The sequence below is a fragment of the Anser anser genome, assembly GCF_964211835.1.
Source record: "Anser anser genome assembly, chromosome: 1".
NCBI lineage: Eukaryota > Metazoa > Chordata > Aves > Anseriformes > Anatidae > Anser > Anser anser.
Window position 1 is genome coordinate 48832822 of NC_139720.1, and position 18315 is coordinate 48851136.

General features: G+C 41.8%; 2 long non-coding RNA genes across 2 annotated transcripts in view; one reads left to right on the forward strand and one right to left on the reverse strand.

Annotated features, from left to right (window-relative positions):
* LOC310900360 overlaps nt 1-18315 on the reverse strand; it is a 34626-nt gene that overhangs the window by 5413 nt on the left and 10898 nt on the right. The window contains exons 2-3 of the long non-coding RNA XR_014585087.1: nt 7886-8090; nt 312-436 (exon numbers count right to left, since the gene is read on the reverse strand). This is a non-coding gene — a long non-coding RNA (uncharacterized lncRNA). The remainder of the gene's footprint in view (nt 1-311; nt 437-7885; nt 8091-18315) is intronic.
* LOC310900362 overlaps nt 13389-18315 on the forward strand; it is a 31733-nt gene continuing 26806 nt past the window's right edge. The window contains exon 1 of the long non-coding RNA XR_014585088.1: nt 13389-17787. This is a non-coding gene — a long non-coding RNA (uncharacterized lncRNA). The remainder of the gene's footprint in view (nt 17788-18315) is intronic.

An 18315-nucleotide genomic window follows, 5' to 3' on the forward strand; every position in this document is an offset into this window, starting at 1 on the left:
TTTTCCAAAGTCCAGTTTTGTCTGTCCTACACACTGGAATTTCATGCTGTTAATTTAATCATTAGGGAAGCTTATGACCCTGAAGAATATGACTTGCAAATGCCTTGGTATCAAAAGGGAACAAATCTGGCCTGGAGGGAGCACAGGGAGTAGCTGTAAGCTACTTGACACAACTAACAGAAAAATAACTTGTGGATTTATTACTGCAGCTTTACCAGCTGAAAGTAATATAGTCATTTATTTCTGGCACAGACTAGGCCCTGATGGCTACATCTATGGGGAGACTTCAGCACTGTCAAAGTGATGCTTACCTGGTAGGGTCCTGGCTCCCAGGGTGGAATTCACAGCCTGCTGTTTGACCCCATGGCTCTGGTGCAATACATGGAAAGGCACAGAAGGGTGTCTCAGATTAAGATGCAAAGCAGTCTGCAGCTACCTAAAATACCAAACACAAAGTGGTGAATTGCACAGTGTGAACCCCACTTCTTTCTCCTAGCTAATACTGGGTTGCAGGAGTGTGCCTAGACCAAATGAGAATTCATATCCTCTTTCATATCCTGTTTCCAAGTTCACTCTTCAAAAATGGAGTAGATGGCCACTGGTGCCTAGAAATCAGCATATAGGCTGTGGATGGCTGGAGCCAACTCCCTACAGGGGAGGCTCTTTCTCATCCTTGATTCAAGCACTGTTCTTTCACGCTAGTCTGTCTGCAGGTCTCAGTTGCTCCACCTGAAGAGTCCTATGTGGACACAAGAATTTCCAGATCTCAGAAATATGGTCAGGGCAGCTGACAGGAAAATTTGCAGGGCAAACCACACAGCAATTGTCAGCACAGATATGAAGGCAACTGACAGCCATGTAGTGGGGTTATTGCAACTGTGACACATTTTTCTTTTCTCTGAACAAGGAATGACTGGCAAGCTACAGGGAAAAACTCTTCTGACAATATTGACAAGGTGAATTAATGACTCATAAACTATTCTAACAAGACTGTTACAGAGTGGAGTTCAAGCAGGAATATTCAAAGAATTTAATGCACAGGACATGTTCAGAACACAAGCTCACTCTTTTACGCTTTCACTTCCCTGATTATTTTTCAGTGACCTACAAAAACTGACAGATTTGAACAAGTAGATACTCTTTGTTGGGTAACACTGAAGATTGATTTCCTGGTTTTGTTGTGTTTTTGAATACAGGTGCACACAGCTAAAGGCAGATTTATTTCTTCAATAAAGATGTGAAAAAGATGGGCTGGTGTAAAAATCTTCACTTTTTCTTGACCTTAGTCAAATGACATACATTGGAGATAGGAAATCCCACAGCAAAATTTATCATCTGCTGAGTGTAGTCATTACAGACCAGTGCCTTTTTATAATGATCATACAGCTGAATTCAAAGCTTTAGGCAAACATGATGAATAGTGATAAACTAATGCCCAATAGTTCTGGGATTGTAGAAAGGACTGTACATGCAGTTTACCTATTTGTTTTTTCTAGATCATATTATGGTTGAAGAGCATTTTGGTCACTATGCTGATTTCTTTGAAGAACACCTACTTGCTTAACAATTTTCTGTTATTATTTATTGAAACAAACTTAGGTTTTTATGATCCCCTTTTCCATCGTGTTCAAGCTGCTCCTAAGTATCTCTCGATTTCTCCTCACAGTTTCCCTGACATTGCTCCCATTGACATAAGTATTTGTAATTTAGAGAAAAGCTCTTCTTTTACAAAGGAAGTCTTGATCAAGAGACAGTTCTCAAAATCATTACAAATTGGAGGTGTAATTTACCAAGCAACACAGCCAGCAGCATTTAGTAGTTCAGCAAGGGTGCCACATTCAAACCTATCAAGACACCACAAAATGGCATGATTTTTTTTTCTTAAGAGTTTTTTTTTTTTTTCCCCCAAGAAGTCAGACCTCATAGAGGTTAAGACCTCAGGCTGTGGTTCCACAGTATGTGGCATCTGTTGGTAGTGCCACATAAAGGGGTTGCTGTTTGCTAACCCTCCAACCTCCAGATACAGTTTCCTTCCCCTGTACTACAGAGAAATAGCCCCTCAGCCAACACAGAAATCACGAACCAGATCAAAGAACTAACACATGTTAAAAAATAACCTTTGTTTTGTTTTTAACTGGGATTGGCTCCTTGGTGGAGGTCACAGCAGGGTCTCAGAAGTCATGGATCAGGGGTAGCATTTCACAGGGCAGCTGTGAAGGACCTGCTTGGCCAATGGGAGGTAAAGGTGGAGTTCTGGATGGGATGTTCCTGCCAAAAATTTGTTACTCTGGAACCACGATCTCAGATTTCCCATCTTGTTTAGAAAGAGCAAGGCCGTTTTGCTGCCTCTGTAGTGCCTCGCTGGCCGTACTTGAAAGGAACCTGAGCCCTGCACAACCACTGCTTAACTGATGCTTTTCTCAGTAAGGCCACTGTGAGAGCTTTCCAGGTGCACTCTGTGAAGAGATTAAAGTATTTTATTCCACTATTGGGCACTTAGGTCTTGAAAGCAAACTGATTATTCTCTACTTCCTATCTTCAGTTGTTGCTGAAGCAGTCATTTTTATTGAATTGCTTAAGCATAGCATGGCCAAAGGTTGGGGAAGCTATAAAGCCAGAGGTAGCTAAAAATTCTCCAACATAAAGACATGTTTGAGGAATGATAACCTATCATCAATAGCTTTGCAAGTGGAATGACAGACTCTGTTAATCATTGTGAGTAGTCTGCTCTGAAGAGTTCAGATATTGTCACTAAGGAGTGGTCCAGTCCACCCCTCATTAGGGTGATGAAACTGCCCTACTTCAGAGGGCTGAGGCCAAACCCTCAAGGTACAACCAGTTAGCCTGCATTGCTGGGGTGCGGGCCCTGCCCTGCACCCTTGGGAGGAAAGCAAACCAAAGCTGCTGCTGGGTAGAAAAGCAGAAGTTGCTCCACCAAGCGGCAGTTTCCATGGAGCAAGTCATCATCCCGTAATCCGGGGGAGAACCTTCCCCTTCTGTGTGGAGCATGAATTCCCCCAGGCCTTGGTACTGTGGCTGTTCCTGCCCCACATTGCCCCCCGGGTCAGCCAGCAGTACAGACCCGAGCCAGGTGGCGGCTGGGCGCAAGACCGTGTTTCTGTTGGGCGCCATTTTGTGTGGGTGCTGGCCTCGTGTGTTTGTTCAGGCTTTACTTGGCCATGCGAAGGTGGGTAGAGCTTGATCTGGCGTAAAATCTGCCCGCGCAAAATTAATCCATAAAAAATGTTTTATTGCATCTGAACCAGCAGAGTGGAATTTATACTGGATGAGTGCCTAATGTCCTATGGCACTTTTTGATCCATTTCCTGTTTGGTCTGATGAGAATTTACCATACTTTTGAAGAACTGTAGACCAGAAAGAGTGGGACTGGGTGAATTTAGGGCAAGGAGTACTGAAGACAATTCTCTGGTAGGTGGGAAGGAGCTATTTTTGGAGCTGATAATCAAGAATCTGCATTAAAACTATGCTGTGAAGAAAGAGAGAGAACAAGGGATCTCTGGATTCAGAAAGGCAGCTGTAAGAAAGTCTCTTATTAATGAATGAAAGCAGAAGCTGAGTCTGTCCTGTATTGCAGTGTGAAGAGAGCTCTTGCCTGCTGGTGAGCAGATCTGTCCCAGAGTAACTCCTGCCGGGCACACTGCACCGAACACCCCACTTCACCAGTTCTGTCAGGTCAGGGGTGATGCAGCTCGTGACTGTTACTTGAGTAAAGGGGTGTGTACACCAGCGTGTACAAACACAGGCAGGACCGTGTCATTGTTTGAGAAACTTAATATCTAAGAGTCTAGACGGGCATGATCTATACTTTGAAGGTTCAGATTTGAAGCACTACTCAAAAAAAAAAAAAAAATATCATCCTTGGAGCCTGGTTCTCACCCAGTACCACCTGGTATCAACAGCTGTCTGTTGTCAGCCGTTCCCTGCTCTCTAAAAATAGACAGAGATAAAAGCCATACAAACTGAAGGCATAAAAAGACAAGATTTTTTTTTTTTCTTTTTCTCCAGGGGAAAAATCAACAGATACGTGGACTTATTCTTACAGCTCTGAGTCTGAACAATAATGCTATACAGTGTGTGGGACTCCAGACAGGCATAAGGGGGGGTTGTCTGCATGAATGGCAATGGCAAAGGTGCAGCTTAAAATGCAGGCAGAGGACTGGAGAGTTAGGCACATTACCTTTACAGGAAAACATTATCAAATGTTTACTCATGGCCTAGATATTTCCAGATATCTTTATCTAGAAAAGGAAGGAAAAATAAAAAATAAAGTCAGAAATAACTGTTTGTAAGTAGGTTAAGAATCTCACGAAGTGACTCAATCTGCCTGGAAAATGTTGCAATCCCCACTTCAGACTTCCCTGCCCCTCCCGCCTGACAGGTGAATGCTCTTGGGAGCAGTGATTTGACCAGCTCCTTTGCTGGGTAAGCAAGGAGCAGCTTGGCTGAGAAAATATTATTCTTAATACTCTGTTTATAACCTTGAGAAGGTCTCCACAGCAACAGGAGCCACTGAATAGAGTTGGTCACGATGTTTTGACAGAAGAAGTTTTCCACTAGAAAATGCTGTTTTAAGGAAAAAATGCTGGGGAGAATGATTTGATGTTGACAGTATTTTGGCCTGAAAAAAATAAGGGAAAAACTGAAAAATGTCTTGGAAGGAAGAGGGTTTTTTTTTTTTTTTTTCTTTTTTAAGCCCACTGCCTTCCCTCCTGGGACCTTTCATGTGAGGAAACAAGACTATTATCTCTTCCTTTTCCATTTTGGGAATCGTGGTTAAATTCCCAGTTAATCTTCTCTTTTCGACTCCTTATTGTTGATGCTCTTCTGAGAAGATTCTAAATAAAACAGGAGATGAAAGAAGCTGTAAATCCTCAAATATCTAAAGTATTTTGGAAGCTCTATTTAAGGAAAGAGAAACTCTGAAATAAAGGCAAAATAGTCCATTGGAAGAGTGTGCTGTAATTACTTGCCCATTCTGTTTCGAATAGTTGATTTTATACTATATGGCCTAAAATCTCAGATTATAACTCAAGTTTTTCATCTGCTTTGCTCTGAATGAGCTATCTTCATCCCTGCTCTACTCCCAGACATGAATTGCTGGATATAGTGACAGACGGAGACATGTCATTGCATATAATATCCTCTCACTAGCATTATTCATTTCACTGAGAAAAGGTCTTGGGACCTGCAGATGCCAACCTAGTGATTTGTCTCTTTTTCCCAGTGATGGCTTTTCTCCTTGTGAAGCCAGTGGAGAAAACGATACGGGTAATAAATGCTTCTGTAGAGGCAGCTTTCACAGTTGTTCTGCCTCATGACTCCTTCCTTGCCCATTTGGTATTAAGAATCTGAATAAAAATGAAGTCATTAATTCCTTGCAGTCAGAAAAGACAGGGAACTACACAACTGTCTTCTTCACTGTCTTCAGCAAGACAGTTATTTTCAAGAGTTTCCCGTGGGATTTTTGGAAATGGATTCGGCACTCGAGATCATTAGTCAAATTTCCTGACTATTTCAGCCACTTGACTGCCTGCTGTCACTAGCTGCCACTTCTGTACCACGTTTCCCCACAGTGCTCTGCTGCCGAGATTACAGTAGCCTTTTCCCCTGTGGCTTCCCCCATGCTCTGTGCCTGCCCGGTCCCTGTGAGAACAGTCTTTTCCAGGGCCTCCCAGGTGAAGGTGGGAGTATGGCTGCACCACGCAGTGCCAGGCAGTGCCTGCCCTCCTTGGCTAGCGCCAAACGAGCTTGCACTGGGCTCACAAGTCCTGTGTGGCGGGACAGGGGCAGACTGATGTTGGAAACACGGCAGGTCTTCTTTCAGAGCAGTGACCTGTCTTACAGACAGGTACCGGTGCAGTCAGCCGCCACCAGCATCCTCGAGCTGGAAGCTGCTAGCAGTACTGCAGCTACATCCAAGTGGTACACATAACAAAACCCAGCCTCCTGTCTGTCCTGGAGATGACTGGAAGTAGATATTTTGGCAACTGTCAGATACCCAGATACCTCCTCCTGCACCTGCCCGTTGGCCAGCAGAGAGTCACGAACTGCTGCTGCTGCCAAGGAACAGCACAACTCCCTTTCCAGGAGTCAGCCACCACCACCAAGCTGCACGTGTTAGCATGGCATGGCATTGCCTTGTGTAAATTTGCCATTCAGGAGTGTGCCAAGTCACTAGAGATGATCGTGTCATGTAAAAAATGCTGGGAATGGGAACAGGATTAGTCAAATAATGTATCTGGAGAAAGTGTAAGGTTTCTAACTGGAGTAGCTGAGAAGAACAAAAGGATGGAGGTGAGCAGAAAGACAAATAGCTCAAGGTCAAATAGCATTTTAGGAGCACAGCTGGGGTAAGCATTCTAATTAATCAGGCCATTTTCCTATCGCCTAATCCACAGACTCTCTCATGCTTTAGGTTCAGAGGGCTTACATCTGCTTTGGATACATTTTTCCTGGAAAACATCATCTCTGCTTACCTCAAACTACATCGCAGCATAGGGTTTGCATGTGCTGTGGCCACTCAGCATCTTGACTCTGGTGTTAAAACTGGCAAAGGGGCAGGTGATATCCCCTTTGTCAAAGCTAACTGACGGAAACAGGAGCAAAGCCAACAGCAAATGCCAGCTCTGATAGGAGGCTGACGCAAAAGAGGCTGAGGAACTGTATAGGACTGCTGCTCTGGTTATGTAACCTGGAATATTTTTTGTAAATACTCAAACTGACATGCATTGTGTTTTGGCATGTGTTTGTCAGTGCCCTTGTTTTATAGCCTTGCTGAAGACTCATTGACAGATGGCACTCAAGAGAGTGCTTTTTATAGGTGTCAGTGTCCAACTCAGATACAGTTTCTGAAAGCAAAAGGTGTTTGGGGGCGGAGGGATCTGAAGCACTGCCAAAGTATGTTGTAAAAGGTGCTTTAGTGGTACTTCATGCTCTGCAAAATGTGGAGGTATGTGGGAGATGAATGAGGAACATTGACTCTCATGGATGTTGAGTCACCAGAGGATTCTAGTAGAAGGTGAACAGCATTTATGAAATGGAAGAATAAGAAAAAAAAAAAAGGATTTAAAAATACCCGGTGTCCCAGGGGCAGTGCCTATGTAACCTGGTATTCTGGAGAATGATTTCTTGTCACAGCTTGACCTAGTTCTTGCCTGGAGACTACGTGTGTTAAAAGTGAATCCAAATGTTGGCTGCCTGGTGTGCTTCTTAGCACCATTCTCCTTTGTGCAAAGGAGCAGCGAGGCTCCCTGGAGGGGATGGGGAGCTTGGGGCTGACAGCGACCACAGTGCAGGCTGTGTCCTCACTGGTGGGGCCCTCTCCCATGGGGACAGCATGGTGGGCAGAGCCAGGTGGTGGTACCAGGCTCCATCAACAGCCCCAGAGAGGGGGAGTGAAGACCTGGGTCCAGGGTCAATCCAGGGTGTTCATCCAGGGGGAAAAGGAGAAGGGGCCAGAGACAGGGATGGAGACAAAGCTGCAAAGTGGATCTGAAGTCCATGCAGGAGGCAGGGACAGAGACCGTCGCTCCTGTGGCATCACTGGAGCAGCGACCAATGGCTGAGCTGAGCTGGTGTCCTGTGCCACAGGCAAGGCAGGGGCAGAGGCCCCCAGTGAGGTTCATCAGCACCTATCAACATTGATTGGTAGACTCAGGGCACTGACAGAGGCAGAAAAAGGTGTGTTTTTACTACAGGATGACTCGTGCAATGTTCATCCAGTGTTAGCAGTAGGAGGAAATAGAGGTGATTTTGGCTGCAGGAAATAAGAAGAGTACTTTGTCTCTAGCTATGACTTTGCAGTTAGGTAGGTAAAAGTACACAGTACATTCCTTATTATGGTTTCATAAAGACCTTTACTCACTGGAAGCGTCTGGATCTCAGTGGAGTTACTCTTTCTAGCTCCGGGGCTGAAGGATTTGCAGGCTCGGAGTCCTTCCCACAGTTTCGGGAGGTTGGACATGGCAGTCCAGCCACCTCTGATTCCCAGTCTTCTGGCTGCTGCGTGTTCTGCCTAGCTGGGGCTCAGGCTCTCAGTTCAGGTGTCTGGGAACAAGGCAGCAGGCAGGCTGAAAAACACAGAGTTGAGGGGGTTTATTAACCGCAGGCACTTTGCTCTTTACGTGTGCTTGGGAAGTTATACGTATCTCTGAAACAACACAGGCCCATAAAGTACCTTTTGTGGAAGTCTGTAACAAAGACAAATATAGAATCCATTTATTCTTGGAACTCATCTGTGGAATGATCCTTTCTCTTCTGGAAGTTATAAATCTACTTTGCCACACACTTTACAGCTTCTGGAGAAAAAGAAGCAAGGCCGAAGAGCCAGTAGCCTCTGAGTTGGGTCTTGTGTGTGCAGAGCAAGGCACGGGGTCTTGGCAAAATTAATGTTGTGTGTGCCTGCACTGAAAGGTTATATTGTAGAGCAAATATATTATCATGGGGGGTGGGAGGGGATGAAATAAGGTAATGGAAGCAACTGTGCTATTTCCTAATTCTTTCCTGAAGCATCAGATTTTTTTATTTTATTTATTTATTTATTTATTTATTTATTTATTTCTGTGATACGTTTGTTGTGCATCATTCCCCAGTGCTTGGAAAAGCAAGTAGAAAATAGTTCACAGTATGAGGTCTACTTTATGCAATTTTTAAACACTCAGAAGCCATTTCATCAACATGACAATGACATTGATGCCTCTGTAAGCCATTTGAAGCCTTTAGATTGATTGAACATGCTCACTTCCTTAATGAATGCACTCAGAGGAGCTGAGGGGTTTCCTACACCAGGAGAATGGTGAGTCACCTTCTCTGAAGGGGACTACGTACTAATAGACTTAGATCCTTCTGCCCTTTGTGGACAGTTTTTTCCTGTTCACCCTAACTTTTCTTATGCTGGCCCATTTGTCTTAATTCCAAACTTCAATCCTTAAGATTCCTGTCCCAGCCTACCGTCTTCCCCATCTCCTCTCCTCTCCTCCTGTGTATGTGAAAAAAGGCTCTTCTCTCACACCAGGCTATTCCCTGTTAATCTTCAAAATCTGTCCCCAAATATGGGCATATAAAGGTTTTCAAAGAAAAATTTAATCTGCATTTTTTTAACATTAGCAAAATATGAGTGAAGCTGGCTTTTCTTTGAATTCATTCTTAGACATTGTTGCTCCATTCTGATTGATAGTTTCTTAAAGCAGATGTCCAGCTGGAAAATTTAAGCTATAGTGATGGAGATCTGGCAAAGTATTCAGAACTAAAAAAACCACCATAGAATGGGAATTGTCAGACAATGCTAATTATAGGTGTGGCAAGCAGCTGTAACAACCAACACGGCAATTTTTGCTGTCTCTCTCTCTGTTTTGCAATTTAATGCTCTTATGCTCTGTTGCCTAATTTTAGAGCAAACACACGTTAGCAGTTCTCAACCAGGTAATGCTTGTTACCATCTGCAACAGAGATTATCTTAAAATGGGAATTAGAGGAAACACTTTTCCATGCGGTTGTGACGCTGCCTGTTCCTGACCTCTCCAACGACTGGAATTTAGGGAAAGCAATCATTAGAGGGAGGAGAGGAAGGAAAAGCAGGGGGAGAAGGTGGAGCAGGACAGAGTGCCAGAGTGTCAGCGCCAGCAGAGTCAGTAGGTGCACAGACAGAAGTAGGATGAAAGATTTACAGTGAGCAAGAAGCAGAGTTAGTGTGTGGATAAAGCCAATGTCAGGGAGTGTAAGGAACATAGGAATGGAGGAGGATGAAAAAGATGACATTGAAGAAGCAAATATGACAAGAATGGGCAAGAGAAAGTAAACAAGAGCTATGATTTAAGACTAATAAAACCCAACAACAAACATACATGGTGTTCCAGTTCTGTTCAGAGAAGGTGCTATCTATCCCAGAAGTTATGATGAGGAAGATCAGCTGTTACTTTTGAATTACAGTGTTTTCTCTGAATAAAGGGCAGGCAGAGGAAGTCTATCCACAAAGTATTGGACCAAAATCTATGCTCGTCATATAAAAAGAAGATTTGTGTTTGGCCTTTAGTACATGAATCCTGCCTGATCCTTTCACTCAGCCCATCATATCAATCTCTACTTTCTGCAGATGAAGTCCATGAGGAGCTTCTGCAGGTTTTTTGGGGAAAGAGACTTCAAAGCTCAAAGATTCTTTGTGTAGCTGCTCATAAATGTCTAACTATGCAAGTTTTAGGATGTAGCAAGAAGAAATAATTTAATATTAGTTCATTGTTTTTAAAATAGTCCTGTAATCAGAGCAATCCTATCACACTGACCAGAATGAATGATAGACAGGGATAGGTTTGGGTCAACTGTCAATAAAAGTTCGTTCACTTTAAAGTCAACACACTTCCAGATACCATAAAAATAGGCTGCATTGCATCTGAATGGAGTAAATAACATGACAAAATTTGTGTGGATGTGTTGTGTGACAGTTACTCTCAAAACACTATCATAGTCCATCACAGCAGTAAGGTAAGGCAACAACATGGTTTGGAGTGGTTTGAGGACAGCCGAGAAGAGGAGAGAGGAAAGGGAAAGGGAGGGAAAGGGAAGGAAAAAGGAAAAGAAAGGGATATAATGTAGTGATCGTTATAGTCCTTTCAGGAGCTGCACTGAATTTTGTAGATAATATTTTGAGTGGCAGAAAATCACCATCTCTCTCTCTCGAATATAAGAAACAGAAATAATCCTTAAAAATGTTGATGTTCACAGTAGAACCAGAAAAGAAGTTAGGCAGTACTGTGTGGGAACCTACCCAGGGTCGCAGGCCTTTGACAGTCTTTAGCTGCCTCAAAAATAATGGTGTTATAACAGTTTAGAACAGAAGTTTATATCTTGCACATTATTAGAAGAGGACAAATTTAATCATAGTGCAGAAATAAGTATTATAACATTGTTTTTGAAATATGTCAGAAAGGAATGTTGTACAGATCTGAAAAAGTTCCAAACAATGAAAATTTTGGAGAGGAACAATAGACAATCAGTTTTGCTGTAGTGCTACAAGAGTCTTATGCTGGTTGAGTTGTAATTCTCCTGTTGCGAAGTTAAACCATGTTTAATACCCTGCTTGCTCACAGCATTGTTTTTCAGTCCCAGGAAAATAATTTAAATCAACTTTTATGATTCTGGAAAAAATCTGATATTTAGATTGGCTGAGCAAATGGAGATATTTTTGAACTTGCTTCAATAACTTTCTGTAAGATAACAGTTGGCTTTCAGCACATAAAGCTGGGCAATTAGTCATGACTGAAATCAGAACCATATAGCTGAAACATGTTGTTTAATTAACATTCTCCCACATTTGGAACTATCATGAGATGGTAAATAATTCTGAGTCCTCCTGAAAAAATAATTCCTGAGCCTTCCATTTAAATGGCTGAATAGAATACCTTTAAAGTCCCTTATGTAGCAATAGAGCTGCCGCTAGAATTACATTAGCAAATTTGGAGAGCTGGCTTTGCCAGTCCTTTTTGGATTTTCTTGGGAACTTTTCGTCTCAGGCATCTCAGGCATTTCCAGCTGATGATTTAGCTCCCACATTATGTTGGAAGCTTTCATGTCAATGGATTCACTGAAATGAATTAAGTGTCTTTCTGAAGTGTTGGGCCTTCTGTTCCTAAAATATTTTATTTTTACAGAGTTTTGGACAGATTGTCGACTATGTTGAAGGAGTTATGATCTTTATTCCTACTTTTGACTCTTATATAAGGAGCTTTCATTTCTTCCTTCGCAACCTAAGATGATACATAATGTAAGGCATTTCTCAGCAAGCAAAGCCAGTGCCCCTTCTGTGGAACATTCCTCTGATTTAACAACAAAGGTGCTCTGTAGCACATCTATCAGTTTATCTTTCATGTCTTGAGAACACCTACAGTATTTTTGGTTATGATCTAGACAATTTTATAAATTGCATTTTAGAATTGTGTTTCCTAAATGCTTGTGAAAGCTTCACTTGAGATCACACAATTCTGAATAACATGTAGGTATGAAAAACTCAAGTGATTTCCAAAATCCATGGGTCTTTGTACCTCACTGTTCCTCCTGTTGCAGTCTTGTTGCTACTCCAGACATGAAACCTGTTGTCTTAGAGCCAGCATCATACCATCGTTTCTGTTAGTTGATCTTGAGATTAGATATAATAGTAGATAATAATAGATTTTTACTGTCTGATTATGTTTGCTCAGCCATATGTTGCAGGCGTTTTCTCTTATCTCATTTCAGATAAGTTTTTAAGTGGATTTGTAATCCTCTTAATCCAAATCCAGTAATTGGATTTGTGAGTTTGTCTTGGTCACTTTCTTAGTAATTTTGAAACTTTGGAATTATTTGCTTGCAAATCAAAGCAAAACTCACTCTGTTTTAGATACTTAAAATTTAAACATCTAATTCCGAACTGGTCTTCCTGGGCTTTCTTTGCAGTCAAAAGAGAGAGTTTGCCCTCCAGGGAGCAATGAATCTGACTGTAGATGTGTGCTAGGGCAAGACGGCTTTTGTCTTGAGAAGGTACTCATTTATATTCACCGAGTATGCTTAGATTCAAGAATGACCACTACTTTGCCACTTTGGCATCTGGGTTTTAAACTCCTGGATTAGCACGTATGAATTCTACACTTCCTGTCACAAACATCTTTTTGTTCTTTTGTGATGACACAAGTATCCTGACACATCTCATATTTGTTAGTTTTCCATGAGAAAAACATAGATTGCATTGAAGTCCCAAATCTTGGTTAAATTTGATATGTATAAGGGAACTGTGTATAACTGAAGGACTGCATCATTCACTTCAGACTAATCAAAACACAAAAAATCATTCAACTGGGATGAAATGAAAAAATGACCATATTTCACAAAGTTATGTGCTAAGAAAATATTAAGTTATGGTGGATAAAGTACCTCAGAAATATGAATAAAATGAGGTATTTGGTTTCTGGAGCAGGCAATGTAACAGACAGTATGGTAAGACAAACAACTGTTTGCTGCTGGGAATGTAGGATTTTTCTTTTTTAGTCAGACACTTATTAATTGTTTTTAACACTCTGAAAATGCAATTTCTGTTCTGAGTTCTTATGAGCTGTGTGTAACTTAGAAAGGAATAGGATTAGGGAGCTGAAACACCTGTAGGTCTCTGAGGCAAACATAAAGCCCACACAGAGGTAACAGCCCATACCAAGCTTTTCATCACACTGGAGACAATCTGTTTTTCTGCTTAATAACCTAAGACTGTCAGTTCCTCTTTCCTTCAGTTTCCTGACAAGTGAAAGAAAAACCAAGGAGTAGCTGCTGGCCCACTAGCCTTGAGCAAGATGGAAATGCAAAATGGCTGTAGGTTATCTGGTCAGCTTGTGCTTTCGTGGAGGTTTCTCTGGGCTTTCACTTTCACTGGGCTGGGATAATGGAAAAAAGAGAATTGCTAGCCGGGGATTAGCCCAAGAGGAGTAGTGGGATCTGGATGTCTCCCAGATGGAACGTGGGTATCCTGTGGCAGAATGGGAATGAGAAGCCTTTGTGAGAGGAGGAGGAACAAAAGTCTCGTGGTGGGAAAGCAGTAAGAACACAACAAGAGGACTTACGCTCAGGCTCTACTTCATAACAAAATAAGGAGTGCCTTCACAGCCTAAGAAGAAAGGACCTAGACCTTTCTGCGGCGGAGTTCCTTACCTTAGGGGTACTTAACATTATGTACTGGTTCTTCGTGGGGAAAGAGAAGGACTGGAAACTACAGAACTACAGAAATGTACACCTCACAGGCTGAAAAAGTGGGTATGTATAGACAGTGGCCAAAGGAGTGACTATTAGGTGTCCATACTTGAGGGAACAGCACTCCGGTTAACTTGTGTGCAGTAGCACCAATGCAGCAATGGTAGGGGCTTCACCGCAAGCTGGGTGAGCCAGCCCAGGTACCTTGGGGAGTCTCTTCCCGTAGCAGGAGGGATGACCCAAATCACAGCCTATCAATCACTGCAGTGGAGACATAAGCAAATTCTTAGGGGACCAGCCCAGATGTAGATAGAGGACTCTGACTATTAGCTTGCTATTTTATAACTACATCACCATTTCCTCTGAGCTAGTAAGGAAATGTCTACAGCCCCTGTCATTACAGTATTTTAGTAAAATGGTAAAAGACGCTGTGATAAGGTGCAGTGCTTGTAGAAAACTCTGAAGGATCCCAAGAGAAAAAGGTAGTAATATGGAGAAAGAGAGGAAAAAGAGCTGGATTTAGGGAGGCCTACAGAGGACTTTCTTTTTTTTTTTTTTTTTTTTTTCCCTGTTACATGCAAGCTACATTTGTTGGCTGAGTTATTGTAGATTGGGGCCATGTAAATTCTCTCTTTCAAATGATAAATTATTCACGACTGGGATTTGGAAAGTCCTGGGTATGGTATTTTGGTATTTGCTTCCTTCTCCAGTGGCAGAAGCTGGCTACAGGCACTTTGAAATACCACAGAATTTTTTTGCACCGGACATTTTTTTCAGAGCAGTGTACTTCTAACCAGCCTAATTCCCAGTGGGATGCAGTTATACTTAAATGGGAATTTTTATACTGGCATACTTTATTCTAGTCTGAGAAGAAAAATAAATGCTCCCTGCATAAAGCTCTTTAATGCTGTATGTGGGGTCCATCTTCCCAAACGTAGGCACATACAAATTAATCAAGTATCCTGGGCTTCCTTTTAGTCAAAGCAAGAAATAGCACCTTCAGTAGACGCATGTAAAATATCTGAGACAAATCAGAGAATGCATCCTGGAGATTCCTTCTCCACTGGCTGCACAGGATGCCTAACACAAATCTCATCTGGACGTATAACTTTCAGAAGTCCAGATCTGAACGAGATAAATCTGACCATATGTGTCTGCACTGGAATTTGAATCATTGTGGCCACACCAGTGCAAAACCATGAATTCAAACAACAGAGTTGTATGGGTATGTTTTTCCCCCCCTAACGTAAGCCAAAGCTTACACCCAAGGCACGTGACAAAAGCTTTCATACACTGTGGGTGGGGACTTTAGGAACTGTAAGAACAGCAGGCTGAGTGAGCACTTATGTAGGTGGCTTTGCTAACTCTGTGGTAGACGTATTACTGTGATAAATACCTGGTTGCTTTTTAGCGCACATCCAAAATACAACAGCTGATGACTTGTTTTAAGCTAGTGGTATAGAATTAGAAGCTGCCAAGATAATGCTGTTGATAGTTAAGCTTGCTAAACATGTTCCTTTATAAAAAAGAACAGCAGTGTGTTTCTTCCCAGTGTAAGTACAATTGATTCTTGACTTGAGTGAAAATATTTCTCATTTTTATGGAATGCAGAATACAGAATTTAGACAAAAAGCACGGGCATTCCAAGAGAACCTCTATCCACCTTCCCCCTCAAATAACAAAGAGATGGTTTACAACAATATTGATCATAGGTTAACTTTCTGTGACTTTTAGAAAAGCTTAGGCTTGGTATTGGGGTTTTATGTCCATTCCCTGTGTGCGTGAGCATCTTTCTTACAGAAAACTCTTTGTAGTGCACTTGGTCTTTCTACCTTCACTTGCTGGAAGAAGAGCAACATGGAACAAATGGATTTTACCCATGGTGCAGGCAGCACAGAGAGCACTGGAGAGCTGTGTGTTGAGGCTGTTATATACAGCAGCCTTCACCTATAGCTCAGGTTGCTCAACAGGAGGAAGAGTCTTGCACTCTGCACGCAGAGTGCACTGTATGGTTCTCAGCTGGTGCGCTGAGCTGAGACCTCTGAGTGCCTGTGCTCTATAGGAGATGATCTAAGTGAGTGGGCACTTCAGCTTTGGTGGTAATAATTATGAATGCAATTTAAGATACATATCTTAAAGATGTTCTCAGAATTACTGCTTTATCAGCAACCTAAATTTTTAAAACGAACTCTACAACTTGTTGGTGAAAGCTGGAGTGCGGTTTTTATCCCAAAGTGAATGACATTATCCCTAACTTAGCAGTATTGGCATACTTGTACATGTATATCCTATATCCTGGACACTTAGTCCAGTTTATAAATGGTAACTTGCATGGCTCAAGATGGACATTATTTGTGTCTGAACTCAGTTACTAAGGTCTGGGTTACAGTGGCTTGAAAAGATGCTGTACATCAGAAAACCTTTACTAACAGTTGGTAATTGTCTGGGTACACACACCTAGCCCCCTGCAGTTGTGAGGTAATGTGACTTTGATTAAGCCTCTGAGAGATATCTATGTGATTCTTGTTACCTCATATTTGGGGTGGTCTAAAAGCATACCCATGGATAGCTGGCATGGTTAATCTGACAGGCTGGATTTTACTCCATTTCTTTTCAGGTGAGTTGAGAGACCTAAATGAGAGCAACCTGTGTACCACATTCTGATGGTCTCCCATGCTCCCTAAATATATTTTTTTTCCTATAGAAAATAGAGTTTATGGAGGAAAAGGGATGACAAGATCTGTAAAGACTGATTTTCCTTTCAAACTGTAATGCCAACAAGTGGCCAAAACATGCCCTGAGCCTTGATGTGCCACAGGCCAAGACAAGACATGCCAGGTACACACACATACACCTGGGATTTGCAAAACACTGCTGGTTCCCACTGTATAGACACATCTTGAAAGAATGCTCTGAGCAGATTGCTGAGGTAGCACGAGGGCCAAGAGTAGTATATGTATCTGAACTGAATAGAAGTGATCAAGGGCTGGGGAATAAAAATAATTGTACAGTGAGTGTGTTGTAAGAGCAGAAACTGCTTCAGTTCCTTCCTTTTATCCGCTTGGATCGAGCTGTCTGAAAACGTTTTGTGTCTTCTGTTGCATCACATGAAGAAAAAGATGAAAAGAAGTGCTCAGCTCTTGCTCACTGGGTTTATGTTGAACTTACTATGATCTGATGCAGAACTCTTTTTTTGAGTATATAGAATCTGAAACACAGTGGAAGCTATGCTTCTAAATTCTCAGTAAAATGTTAGGCTTATTTATCCTTTTTTTCCAAGCTGATGTGCAAATTTTCTGACAGTTATCATATGGGCTAGATTTTAAACAAATGTTTAGTTTTACTTTTCAAGAACAAAAATACTTCAATATGTTCACAGTGCAGGCTGTTGATGACGTTTAACATACAGTTTCAATGTTCTGAGTTTTTGCGTAGCGGGCTGAGAGCTGCAATGTAATTCTTTTTTAAATTGTCTTCGTAGCTTAAATGTTAATTGGGGTTTTGACTATGGATATTGAGGTTTAAATGCTGCTGATATAGCTTTGCTTGAAGCAAAGTAAGAATTAGGACAATGTGAAATATGTCCTGGTGTTGCATCAAAATGGAAATATGGAGTGCTATCAACCTAGACTTGTAGAGGGCACTGCAGAAGTGTGTTGTGTAGTATCCATGGAGCAAGATTGTTACCTTGCAAGGCAGACAACAACTGAATAAAACCCACATCAACCCACATTAGCTATTTCCTGTTAGGAAACACTGGATATTGTTTTTCATAGCCACTCTTTATGAAACACATGTTATGATAATTGTCAAGTGCTGTAATACTTCTTCTTATTTGGTAAATCTTGTACATGTGGATGAGATATTATTTTTCCATGGATATGTTTATATGAATTGCAGCCAGTGACTCTACCTAGAAAATTATGTCAATGTAATGCAATGTTATGTAAGTTTTGTTTAGGTTCTTATATGCTGCACGTCACAGGGTCTGAGTGGATTCCAGAACTGAAGTGATGGGATTATCATCTGCTACACATGGTTTTCTCTCTCCCCTTCTTTCCAAAGGTGACTTCTGTGCTCTTTTTATTTTCAGTGTCTTTTAAAATAGTTATTACATTGTCTGAACACTGTTCTGTATGTATTTATGTGACTCACAGAGTAGAAGATTGTGAGCTTTTTGCTGGGGATAATTCCAGTGGGAACTCATCCAAAAGTTTTAGGCTGGCCTACTGAGAAAGCTCTGTTTTCTGCACAGCTTTTCTTGGGAGATGGATAATCCTGCTGTGACTGAGCAATGAAACTGCTGTCTATTTTTCCTTGTCCTGTCTCTCTCTGTAGGTGACCATTCATGTAAGTGTCCAAGGTCTATAACTTCTGAGTGCCCTAGGAATTAGGATGCAACACTGAAAGCAAAACTGCAGATTAAATACAGTACCTACACCTGCATTTATTCAGAATTGGTTCTCACAACAGCAAAGGGGTGTCCTTTCACATCTGTAGTGCTTATTCTCTGTTCTACTGCAGGGAGGGAGGAGGACAGCAGGACCCAGGTTACAGTGATCCTAGGAGGACCCACAGTTGGCAAGTGGGCTG